Source organism: Papio anubis, chromosome 15, assembly GCF_008728515.1.
Source record: "Papio anubis isolate 15944 chromosome 15, Panubis1.0, whole genome shotgun sequence".
NCBI lineage: Eukaryota > Metazoa > Chordata > Mammalia > Primates > Cercopithecidae > Papio > Papio anubis.
The window spans coordinates 52,475,946-52,489,208 of NC_044990.1; the positions used below are offsets into that span (position 1 = coordinate 52,475,946).

The 13,263-nt window shown below is 37.8% G+C and overlaps 1 protein-coding gene across 9 annotated transcripts in view; it reads right to left on the bottom strand.

Moving 5' to 3' along the window:
* Positions 1–13,263, bottom strand: part of KLF12 (Kruppel like factor 12) — a 453,886-nt gene that overhangs the window by 365,426 nt on the left and 75,197 nt on the right. The gene's annotated exons all lie outside the window — the stretch shown is intronic.

A 13,263-nucleotide genomic window follows, 5' to 3' on the forward strand; every position in this document is an offset into this window, starting at 1 on the left:
TATTGTCACAGAAGAAGAAAGGAAGGAATAGACTGGGTGACACTCAGCCTCCGTCACAGCTGGATTTCTATAACTTCCAATAAGACAACTATCACAAATCATATGCTACATAATTGCTGTTCTCTCAAGGACGGTATTTTTTTTTTTCCAAAATGAGAACTTTTAGGCATTAATTCACTATAGTATTTATGTTTTGGGAATCCCATATAGCAATGACACATACTTAGAGAACAGAATATTAACACCTAATTTCACATTTTAGACCACTACGAGTAGAGCTTTATCATGTGGCCCAAAGTTGCTAACATAAGAATGTGAATTTAATAAGGAATTAAATTCTAGAATAGATAAGGAAATTCAGAAACACAATTTTTAAAAGTCAAGAAACTCAACAAAAAAAAACCTGGTAAAACATAAATAACTGACAGAAACAGAAACTTGAATGGGCAACTAGAATATGACTTCTGAGTAAAGAAAACAGATTGATTATGAACCTTGACTTTCACTCTCTCCCCAATTCAAATAAGGTAAGATGGAATAGATTTTTCTTTAGAACTAGAATGTGAGATAAGTCAGTAAGAACAAGATTTCTGAAAAGGTTAAAAAGTAAGTGGAAGAAAGCTAAATGATTTAGCAGACCCTAGAAAGCTGAATGAGGCTAAGTCAATTGTGAAGAAAAACAAAAAGCAACCTGACATAGCCAACAAAACCTCCCAGAATCTGGGACACTCTCAGCGCCCTATGACCAGAAATGACAGTAAAAGTTTAGCCAAAATGAGGAAGACTGATTGACAATCCACTTCAGAATTAGATTTCCACATATCTTCATGAACACAGCTAGATGACTGTCCTTCCCAGCCCCAGAAGACCAGCAGTTTATTCCTAGAGTAGAGTCAAACAAAGGGCCTCCACTGAGAGACTCCATGGACATTTTGTACAAGAGAAAATCATACCAAGAACAGAGTGAGGAAACAAAGGGAGTTGAGATATTCAGTTTCTTCTCATTTAAATTGCAAACTGCTGGCAGCCTGGTCTACACTGGTAGGCAGAAGCTTAAAAGGTTTTTCTATGGAGGACCTAATTAGCCCTAGACCCAAGCCTAAAGACAGTTCCTGCCATCAAGGGCACAACAAATAATAACCCAGCCAGGTGACTCTGCTGAGAAGAGCACATACTAGCTCAGAGCTTTCAGGAAGCTGCTTAGTGCCCCACACAGAGATTACCGATATTATTAAAGAACTCACCAAATAAGAGGACGTCATTAAAAAAGGATTATTCTCAGAAAAACAAGAAAATGTTCTTACAAATTAAAAATATGGTAGTAAAAATTAAAGAATAAATAAGAGGAAGAAAAAACAATGATGATATGGTCTTTCAGAAAGTAGAACAAGACTGAAAATAGGAGCAAAATAATAATAAAATTGGAATTCCAGCCTGGGATAATCCAACATTTGAGAATGAGAGCTACAGAGAGAATAGAGAAAACAGAGGTAAGAACAGCATCAACCAAAGAGGGGATCCCTTGCTCTTCAAATTCTCATTCTCTGAATTCAGGAACCAAAATGAAGAGGAAAATAAGTTCTGCAATAGTATCTTTAGAGGAAACAGTACTCCAGTCCTCTGACGTGTCCTAACACTGTTGCTTGCTATCTGAACTCAGTAAATGAATCAATTTGGATAACATGACATTTCTGGTGATGGTGGTTTTGTTGTTGTTGCTGTTAATTCCCTAAAGGAAGGACTTATGTTTACAGAATGATAGGGCCCATTGAGTACCCTGCAAAACTTGACAAAAACAGGCCACATAAAGGCACATCATTGAGAAATTCAGAACATCTGGAACAAGACATTTCTACAAGATTTCAGAGAGAAAGGAAAAAAAAAGAGTGGGGAGAGAAAAGCAATTGACAAATGTACTGGGAATCTTAATGGCATCCCAATGTAATCTAGAGTGGAAGGATGCTTTGAAATCCCAAAGGAAAATTATTTCCAATCTTCAGTTATAGACCATGCTACATTATCAGTCTGGTATAAATGTTAAGATATTTCACACATGCTGGATTTGAAAAACTTCACCTCTCCTGCAATCTCCCTCCTCAGGAAAGAAGATACGCTTAGCAAAGAAGAGAGTACACAAAGAAGGAAGAAATTCTGATATAAGGAGACAAAGGACACACAGGGAGGGAAGGATGGTTACGGGTAAGCCTGAGGATGAGGGCTGTGTACAAGGCAGAGCACACCTGATGGCCCCAAGGAGATGAGCTTGACAGACACCTCTGGAATCAGAACACATTGAGAGGAGAATCAGACAATTCTGGGTTTGAAGCAGGGATAACAACATCAGAAACTGAAAACATAGGAAAAATTACATATTATTGGTCCGGTCAATGATTTCTTCAATATGACCCCAAAAGCACAGGCAACAAAAGCAAACATCAACAAATGAGATTCCATCAACGTAAAAAGCTACACCACAAAGGACACTGTCAACAGAGTGAAAAGACAATCTACAGAATGAGAGATAATATCTGCTAAACATTCATTTGATAAGGACTTAATATCTAAAATATAAAAGGAACTCAATATCAAGAAAATAGGCCAAAAAAATCTAAACAGATATTTCTCAAGAGACGTAGAAATGGCCCATAGTTACATGAAAAGGTGCTCAACATAACTAATTACCAGGGAAGTGCAAACTACAACAACGAGACATCATCTCACAGCTGTTAGGATGGCCATTATCAAAAACACAAATAATAAGTGTTGGTGAGACTGCAGAGAAAAGGGAACCCTTTTACACCACTGATGGGAATAGAAATTAGAACAGCCATTACGGAAAAGTGTGTAAGTTCTTCAAAAGTTAAAAATAGGACTACCATATGATCTATCAATCCCACTACCGAGTATGTAACCAAAGTAAAAGAAATCAGATCGGTATGTTAACAAGATTATCTGCACTCTCATGTTTACTGCAGCACTATTCACAATATTTGTAACCAAGCTAACTGTCCATTAATGGATGAATGGATAAAGAAAATGTGGTGTGTGTATATACACACACACACACACACACACATAGTGGAATTTCGCTACCAACTCTGTAAGAACTCCTGCACATTTAGGGACATATTTCAGGCACACTGGAAAGTATGCTTGGCTGGTGGTGCGAAGAGGGGCATGAAACAGGAAGAAGAGTAGAACTAGGGAATGAAGATAAAGAAGTAAAATGAGTGAAACAGGAGAGGTGTCTTGTCTTCCTGGTACTAATAAGAGTGGTGGAGCATGAACTGAGGAAAAGAACAGACTCAACCACGTACATCCCAGAATCAAACACACCATCACCAATCGCCATCGCACCCCACCCCCAAAAAAAGAGAAAGGGGGAGAAAGAATTGGGATCAAGTTAAAAAGAAACAGAAGTAGGGTCAAGTAAAAAGGAAAGGGAATTTGGAATCGTAAGATAAAAATTCCATAAAGTTAGAGTTATATAGGAGGAATAAGTTCTAACATTCCTTTGCACAGCAGGGTGACTATAGTTAACAATAATATAGTACGTATCTCAAAACAGCTAGAAGAGAATACTTTTTGAATGTTCTCAGCAAATAAATTATACATGTTTGAAGTGATGGATTTGCTAACTACCCTAATTTAATCATTATACATTGTATACAACTATCAAAATACCATACTATACCCCATAAATATGTACAATTATTATGTATCAATTAAACATAAAATGAAACTTAAAGAAAAAAAAAAGAAGATAAAGATTCCAAAGTCTGGCTCCAAAACCTTCAAAATGTATGACTTAAATTTTACCTTTCTATGCCTCAGTTTCCTTATATATAAAAAAGAAAGACAGAAATAAACTTCTTAGAGTGATTCTGAGAATTAAACCATAGTCTATAAATACCAGGGTCTTAAAGCTCAGAAAATAGAAAACAGCTTCAAGTGCCCATTATTCGGCATCAGAAACATTGTGCATATTGTGTAGGTCTCTCCAAAACAACTGGGCCACAGACAGGAATTGTCATGCTGTCTTGGTTCACCTGCTACCCATTACATAATTCTGAGAATTACATTTCAAAATAATTGTTGGAAGCTTCTATTTTTTTTAAGTTTTCTATTACTCCCATTCTTGGGATGACTACTTTCTACTGAAAATAAGTTTTCAGACACTATAGAAAGGAAATAACAATGAGCCAATGTATTAAAACTGAGAATCAAGTTACTAGGCAGGGAGGCACATTATTTACCCTGCCCAGTGCCACACTCCACCGTCGTGTCGTGGCCAGATCACAGACACGATTCGAAGGGAGAACTCTTCCCTTGAAGCAAGTTTCCACTCTAGCTTCCTAAGTTTTAAAGTCAATGTGCCAGAGAGTCAACATTTGCGTATCACGGCCGTAAGTACAGAATCAAGTGAAATCAAATGTCATTGCCTCTACACAAGGACATCCTTACTGGTGTCTGTCCTTCCCTCCCATTACTACAGCTGAGATGAAAAGTTGAAGGGCAACTGACTGTCTCTCCCCTGTGTATCATCTCCTCATTTCTGCCTCATAAACTTCTAAAATACTCCACTCCCTGGCTAGTAGGGCTTTCCTCATCATCTCTGCCAATGAAATATCTTGCTTTCCCTCTAAAATATCAGTCTTCCCTGGCTACCATATGCTCTACATCCACCACAGTCATACAAGAAGTCATTAAGAATGTGCATGTGTACTTATTCCTCACCAAGAGGGCCCTTGTGTCGATCAGGAAACTCTACTATCCAGATTTTATTTTCAATCTGGTTGTATGTTGATAATGAACATCTTCTGATACTTGCTGTAATAAATGAAAATATCTAAAATAATTAAGAATAAATTATGTTCAAAGTATGCTTAACACCGCACATAAGCAATTCTACTGAATATAGCATTGATAGAGAAAAAATTCCATTTGCCATTTATGGTGAAAAACTGACTATATCCTATACAGACTTTATTTATACTAAATATACATTCCTTGTAAGAGACAGATCTCTCACCTTTCATTAAACTATAAGAATCGTGCTAGCAAGAAATACCATCTATTTTATTTGCCTTTCCTTCCATTACCGCTAACAAAAGGATGATCATGTGTCAGGCACTGTCCTAATTCCTTCCCATGTATTAATTAATTTAATACTCTCAACAACCTAATGAGCTGGGGTTAACATCGCTATTTCATAGATGAGGAAACTAAAGTATAGAGAGTATAGAGAAGTTAAAAGCCCGCTCAAAGTCACACATTAAGCAAGCACTGGAACACGATACAAACCCAAGCAGTCAGACCCTGAAACAGTTAACCACTGGCTTCCATAATAGCCAGAATAATGTTTTGCAAAGGTGGAAGTTACATGCCTGGAAAATTGGACTCAGCACAAGCAGATGTGTAATAAGTATAGAATGAGTGGTTGCAAGCTTGAATTATTGCATGAATATCCCTGGACTAGAAATGTTTTCAAAATATTGCTCAAAATTATATCAGTACATTGTTAAGAGGGAGAATGAGGTGGAGGGAAAGCAGAAAACTTTCTGGCATGTTTGCATTTTAGTCACAATTAATGGTAAAATGGGACCCAGAGACACATACTCATTAAAAGAACTGAGGATAAATTCATTCTGTGGGACTAATGGGTGCAGAATATTACTATGAACATTTAGAGGCATATTTCTTAGTCATAATTAAGACAGTATTTGTGTCATATCTTAATGAAATCCCACTCAAGAAACATCTCCATCTATTTCACCATATAAAAATATCTTAGTGTACTTTAAATTTGAAATTGCTCCACAGTATCTTCAACAGGTTTGTCACACTACTCACAGTATTAAAATTCTGAGACCAAAGAGAGAAAATGACAAACCATACAAAGTCTGCTCCTAACTCCAAAGACTGACAACTAACAGGCTTGTGAAGGCCGCTGGGAAAATTCATAAACAGAAATCAAATCAACTGACTTCAGAATGATCATTTAAATTTTCAGATGCTTTGGCCAAAAATTTGGTATCATTCATCCATGACACAGAATATAAGAAAGCCATTAGGGAAGCTGGAGTTGTTCCATCAGCATCAAAATCCCATGGAGAGTCAGCTCACCATGACCTGTATGAATTCCTTTGTAGAGGACCAAGCCCAAGACCTGATTCTGATGGGAGAAGCTGGCAAGGAAGAGCAAGGAAGTGAATACTTGGTTTTAGAAAGACAGAACAAAAGAGAACTTCAAGATTATCAAGTTCAAATGATTCATTTTACAAATGAGAAAACGACTCAAGGCAGGAGCACATAAGCTTCTAAGATCAGAACCCAGGGTCATTCTCACAACTTTGCTGCCTCCTTTGTTAATGCAATTTTTTAGTGTTCCTAATATATCAGGGTTCCTATACATTTTACTAACTACATTAACATCATTGGCTTTTATTCACTGAACCGTGTACTTTCCATTCTTGATAGAATTGCTTGTACCTCATTTTCCAAAATAAAAACGACGTCTATGATCTTAAGAAAAATTACTCATAAGCTCAAACATCTTCAGTGCACATATACACTAATTTGAAATCAGCAAAGACTTAATACTAAATAAAAGTTCGTTGTATTGTACTTTGTATGGACACATGACATTTATTCCAAAACATGATAATACAGCATCACACACATCACAACATCGCAATGAAGAAGGTAAGAAATTACAATAACAGGGCAAATAAATTAAAACAAAGAGAAGTCAGATATCTTGCTCAAGAGCTCCTAGAAGAATATGCAATTGTACAGCAGCCACTGACATTACCAAATATTTTTAAAGCATCAGAAAAATAATGTTAAGAAAAACTGCCATAAGAAAGCTAACAAAGTTGTAGCAAGTCAAATCCTGCCCTTTACTCTCTCACCAAAATATCGTGTAGTGTTGACTTCAAGTAAGTTGGAAGTTTAGACTTCTATTTCTCAAATCCATTCCATTTACTTACATATCTTTAAAAGGCAAAACCGTAGCTGCAAAGCAATTTATTAGAAGAAAAAAAATGATTGTGCTGATGGACCACGATAACAAATCAATACAAAGCACTTATTTACTTTGCCATCAGATTATCTGAGGATGCCTGAAAATCATATTTTCTTGGTTCTTCACAAGATGCAACAGAAAGCTGCAAAGCATGCCCCAGTAGGTCTGATCTCATATCACTATGCACATATGATGTGCATCACCATCCACGCAAGAATATGGAAACAAATTACAGGAACAGTCAGCCTTCCACAGTGTTTTTACAAAGCTCTTCTGCTTTCACCTGGTCCTAGCTTCTCTACAGCCAGAGATCACTATGGCTTTTACTACGGACAGTCAAGACACGTCCAAAGCAAATTTTCCCTGTAACATTGGAAGGTAGGATAAGCAACGGTGGCATAGGGTAAAAATCAACCAACAACAATTTGCCCTAAACACTGAGTTGTTCTAGCAGCAGGTGGCCAATAAGCAGTGTGTATAAAACCTCAAGTCTGGGGCCAGGATAAATGGAGGTATGTAAGGCCCAGGAAGGAGAAAGAGCAAGCATGGATAACGATATCAAAACAACCCCAAGAACAGTGGTGGATATGCACAAGTGGGCAACAGAGGCTGAAGAAACGGAAAAGAAGCATCGAGCATGAGCTGTGCCAACACCTTCTGAGGCTATCCTCAACCTGGTTCAGGAAAACATGGGTGTACCTGAGAACTCAGATGCAGACACCTGTAGATACTTGCCAGAAGAAGAAAGGAGGAGGTGGTAAGAGTCCAGTAGGTCCCAACCACAAATGTTTTTGAAATAGGATATAGGAGTGGAAGAGGTCTGAGGGAGGAAGAAAGGGAGAGCAAGAGGGAAGGAAAGAGGGAGAGAAACAGGCAAGAATGGAGCCCACACTGTGATTTAAAGAGAAAGAAAACCAAGAACCATATTGGGTGTACACAGCAGCCCATCAGTTATGCAACATACATGTAACCCAAATTTCACTGACTGTCACTTCTTTCTAAAGCATCTGTTAGGGAATTTGTTCCTGTATGTTCGTTGGTAGTTTTTTAAGGCCTGGCTTTTATTGCTCACTTGTCATTCTACTTACAGTAAGGATTAATAACACTGCATATGGTGTGTGATGAATAAGAAATTCAACTTACACGGCACTAGGTGTAAAATTATGCAGTACATCCATCGCTTTGAGTGCATGAGAATTCGATTTAACATGAAGAGCTCCCTGCACAGAGGGGAGAAGTGCAACTTATCTAAGTATTTGCCATGCTTTAGTCTACAAATAGGCTCAGAAAAGTAATCTGTGAAATAAAAATTGTTACCCATCTATATTGTTGAATCAAAAAATGTTATTTCTAAGTTACAGTAAACCCCATCTAAAATCTACTAGACCAAAAAAGCCGAGATTACCATAATTATTTTTGGCTTTAATTCTATGTGTAAAAGAGGAATGGAAAAATATTTAAGAGCCATGTCTGTCTTTTTTGGGAGGGGAGAGAAGGGTGAAATTCATCTCAGTGGAAAAATAAATCTGCATACCTCCACACCTCCCTTGTGGGGCCTGGTAAAGGGGTGAAAAGACCTGGAGAAAGTATTAATGGGTCTCTAGATGAGCAAAAGGAGGCCCAGAAGTGGGTGTGGGCACAGGAGCCAGAGAAAGTTGTAGTGCTCCGTGTAACTCAGACTCAACATTATTTTTGTACACTGCAGTGAGAGACAGAGAGACCAGCCATGATGAGCTGCCAGACACAAGCTGCTGAATCCTGAAGAGGCACTTTTAAAAAACATGGTCTAATATTCGATTTCAGGCTTTTTTGTTTCTGAACTTCTGAACTTTTGTTTCCCTTATCTTCATAAAGTTTACCCAACATGATCTCAATTTTAAAAAACAGAAAGGCAAGGCAAAAGGGCTGTGTTCCTGTGTGGGTGGAGACAAAGTACAACAGGGACAGTCAGTTCATAATGGGGAGACAGACACAAAGCTGGAAATCCAGCTGCCCGAAACCTCCACCCCATCCCCAGGGACCGAGAGGGAACTGTGACCTCCTCCCATCCCTAATCTCACCGGGCTCCCAAAGAACAGGTTACAGCATGTACTACACTCTGAGAAGACAAAAGCAATGGAAACGATGGCTACAATGGTTAACTGTTAAGATCAAAGCACTCAGCTAGTAGAAGACAAAATATCTATAAATAAAAAAAAAAAATTTTTGACCATATCAATCAGTCACTTCCAACTCCTAAACTGGTGTAACAACTTGCTTTTCTTATCCCTAGTCACTGATGTACAGAAGAGACAAGTCAATTCAATGGCCAGAAATTGCCAATGATAAAATTATTCAACTATTTTAAAAGAGAATATATTATCAGCTCTTAAAATTGATCATAAAAATTCAAAAATGAGACACACTAACATCCTGAAAGTTATTTTTGTTATACATAAGGGAAATGAGGAAAAATAAGGGAATGGTAACATTCAAAGAGAGAAGAGAAAGATGAAGAGTAAGAAGGACAAAGGTCAAGAATGTACAGTGAAGGGAAGAATCAAATGAAGACAGAAATAGAGACTTGGAAACAGGGAAAAACAAAAACTGAAATAGAGTTCATGCAGCCACTTTATAGCTATGTAATTTTTTTTTTTTTTTTCTTTTTGAGACGGAGTCTCACTCTGTCACCCAGGCTCAAGTGCAGTGGCATGATCTCGGCTCACTGCAACCTCCATCTCCCAGGTTCAAGCAATTCTCCTACCGCAGCGTCCCGGGTAGCTGAGATTACAGGCATGCGCCACCACGCCCAGCTAATTTTTGTATTTTCAGTAGAGATGGGGTTTCGCCATGTTGGCCAGGTTGGTCTCCAACTTCTGATCTCAAGTGATCTACCCGCCTCGGCCTCCCAAAGTGCTGGGATTACAGGCATGAGCCACTGTGCCCGGCCAGCTATATAATCTTTGATAAGTTTCTCAGAACCTTAGTCTCCTCATCTGTAAAACGGGTGTGAAGAAATTTACCTCATAATTTTATCTATTTTTTTTTTTTTTTTTTTTTTTTGAGACAGAGTCTCGCTCTGTAGCCCAGGCTGGAGTGCAGTGGCGTGATCTCAGCTCACTGCAAGCTCCGCCTCCTGGGTTCACGCCATTCTCCTCCCTCAGCCTCACGAGTAGCTGGGACTACAGGCACCCACCGCCAGACTCCGCTAATTTTTTGTATTTTTAGTAGAGACGGGGTTTCACTGTGTTAGCCAGGATGGTCTCGATCTCCTGACCTCGTGATCCACCTGCCTCGGCTTCCCAAAGTGCTGGGATTACAGGTTCATCATTTTATCATTTAAATAATATATGCAAAAGTAACACATATATAAAAATGCACAGGCATACACAGCAGAGTGTAAAAGGGAAGAGATTTTAAAGTATACGATGACCATGAATGAGACCTGCTACTATGAATTTGGATTGTTGTTCTTATTTTCTGTTTATTTGATTTGATTTTAGATTCAGGGTACGCATGTGCAGGATTGTTACATGGATATACTGCATAATGCTGGGGTTGGGGCTTTTAGTGAGTCCATCACTCATATATGATCATTGTACCCAAAAGATAATTTTTCAGCCCTTATTCCGCTCCCAATCTCCAGCCTTTTGGAGTCCCCCAGTATCTATTGTTTATAACTACGTGGACCCACTGTTTGGTTCCCACTTATAAGAACGTGCAGTATTTTATTTCCTGTTTCTGACTTATTTCACTTAGGATAGTGGCCTCCAGGTTTCATCCATGTTGCTGCAAAGGACAACAGTTTCATATTTTTATGGCTGCATAGTATTTCAGTGTGTATACACCACATTTTTGTTATCCAGACAGCTGCTGACAGACATTTAGGTTGAATTCATGACTTTGCTATTGTGAATAGCGCTGTGATAAACATACAAGAGCAGGCATCTACACAGAATGATTTATCTTCCTTTGGGTAGATACCCAGTAGTCGGATTGCTTGGTTGAATGGGGTTGAATGGCAATTCTATTTTTAGTTCCTTGAGAAATCTCCAAACTGCTTTCCACAGGGGTTGAACTAGTTTTTCCCACGAGCAGTATATATGCATTCTCTTTTCTCTGCATCCTCACCAACGGTTATTTCTTGACTTTTTAATAATTGCCATTCTGACTAGTGTAAGATGTTATCTCATTGTGGTTTTGATTTGCATTTCTCTGATTAATGATGTTGAGCATTTTCTCATGTTTGTTGGCCACTTATACGTCTTCTTTTGAGAAGTGTCTGTTCATGACCTTAGTACACTTTTTAATGGAGTTGTTTTTTCTTGTTGAGTTCTACGTGGATTCTGGATATTATTAGTCCTTTATTATCAAAGGCATAATTTGCATATGTTTTCTTCCATTCTGTAGATTGTCTGTTCACTCTGTTATTTCTTTTGCTGTGCAGAGACTTTTTAACTTAAGTTCCATTTGTCTATTTTTGGTTTTGTTGCATTTGCTTTTGGGGAATTAGCTGTAAACTCTTTGTCTAGGCCAATATCCAAAACAGTTTTACCTTCCAGGGCTTTTATAGTTTCAGGTCTTATATTTAAGTCTTTAATCCATCTTAATTTTTGTATATGGTGAGAGACAGGGGTCCAGTTTCATTCTTCTTCACAAAGCCAGCCATTTTCCTAGCACCATTTGTTGACTAGAGTGCCACTTCCCCATTGTCTATTTTTGTCCACTTTGTCAAAGATCAGTTGGTTGCAGTATGTGGCTTTATTTCTGGGTTCTCCATTTTTCTCTATTGATCTATGCATATATTTTTGTAGCAGTACCATAATGTTTTAGTTCCTATAGCTTTGTAGTATAATTTGAAGTCAAGTAACGTGATGCCTCTAGCTTTGTTCTTTTTGGTTAGGATTGCTTTGGTTGCTCGGGCTCTTTTTTGTTTTCCTATGAACTTAAGAATTTTTTTTTTAATTCTATGAAGAATAACTTTGGTATTTTCATAAAAATTATGTCAAATCTGTAGATTACTTTGGGCAGTTTGGTCATACTAACAATATTGATGCTTCCGATCAATTTGTTTGTATCAATTAAAATTTCTTTCATTAGTGTTTTGTAGATTTCCTTGAACAGATCTTTCGCCTCTTTGGTTAAATGTATGCCTAGGTTGTGTGTGTGTGTGTGTGTGTGTGTGTGTGTGTGTGTGTGTCTATTGTAAATGGGGTTGAGTTCCTGATTTGGTTTTCAGCTTGAACATTACTGGTGTACAGAAATGCTACTGAATTTTGTACACGGGTTTTGTATCCTACAACTTTACTGAAGTTGTTCATCAAATCAAGGAGCCTTTCCAAAAAGTCTTTCGGGTTTTCTAGGTATAAGATCATGTCATCAGGGAACAGAGATCATTTTACTTCCTCTTTTCCAATTTGGATGTCTTTTATTTGTCTGTCTTGCCTGATTGCTCTGGCTAGGCCTTCCAGTATTCTGTTGAATAGAAATGGGTCATTTTCTGTTTTCTAAAATGTTCACCAATCTCTATTACAGGTTTTAACTTCTTGAACTTTACTCCTGAAAAAGCACTTCACTCTTGATAGAGCACTTATTTCCTACCAGAAGAGAAATTATTTTATAGCAGACAAAGGTGAGGGGAATAGTATCATCTCATGGGCTAAGTCTAGACCTCGGTCCCTGGGTTACCATGTGTGGTCCAATACTTTCAACACAAACGAAAATGCATCTTTTGAATCAAGGCCTTGAGGCATTTTACAATAAAATAACATTCATCATAGCAAGAGCTCACATTTACTTTGGTCTTTTTATGTAGGAGGTACCAAATAAGGCATTTCAGATATATTCTCTCAAAATATCACGACAATCCTTTAAGGTTAAGTTCTATCAATAAGGTCATCTTATAAATGAAGAAACCGAGGCCCTAATATGTTAGGTAACTTAGCCTAGGTCATACAACACTTAGGAAGGAACTAGGTTTCAAAAACAGATAGGTGGGTTCTGGAGCCTAGCTTTTAATCACTATGACAAATTTCATGATCCTTAAGAAACTTCTAAGTTCCAAACACAGATGAAATCAAGGTCCAGAAAAGTTTAATATAAGCATACTATAGTTTTTCCTAATTTCCCTCTAAAGTGGCAAGCCAGTTATTGAACATAGTGACTTTCAATTAGACTTATCTATCTAATTTCCATGATACTTCCTAGACTGTGAGACCACAGATAAAAAGGACACTCTGGGGTCTCAATTTCTTCAT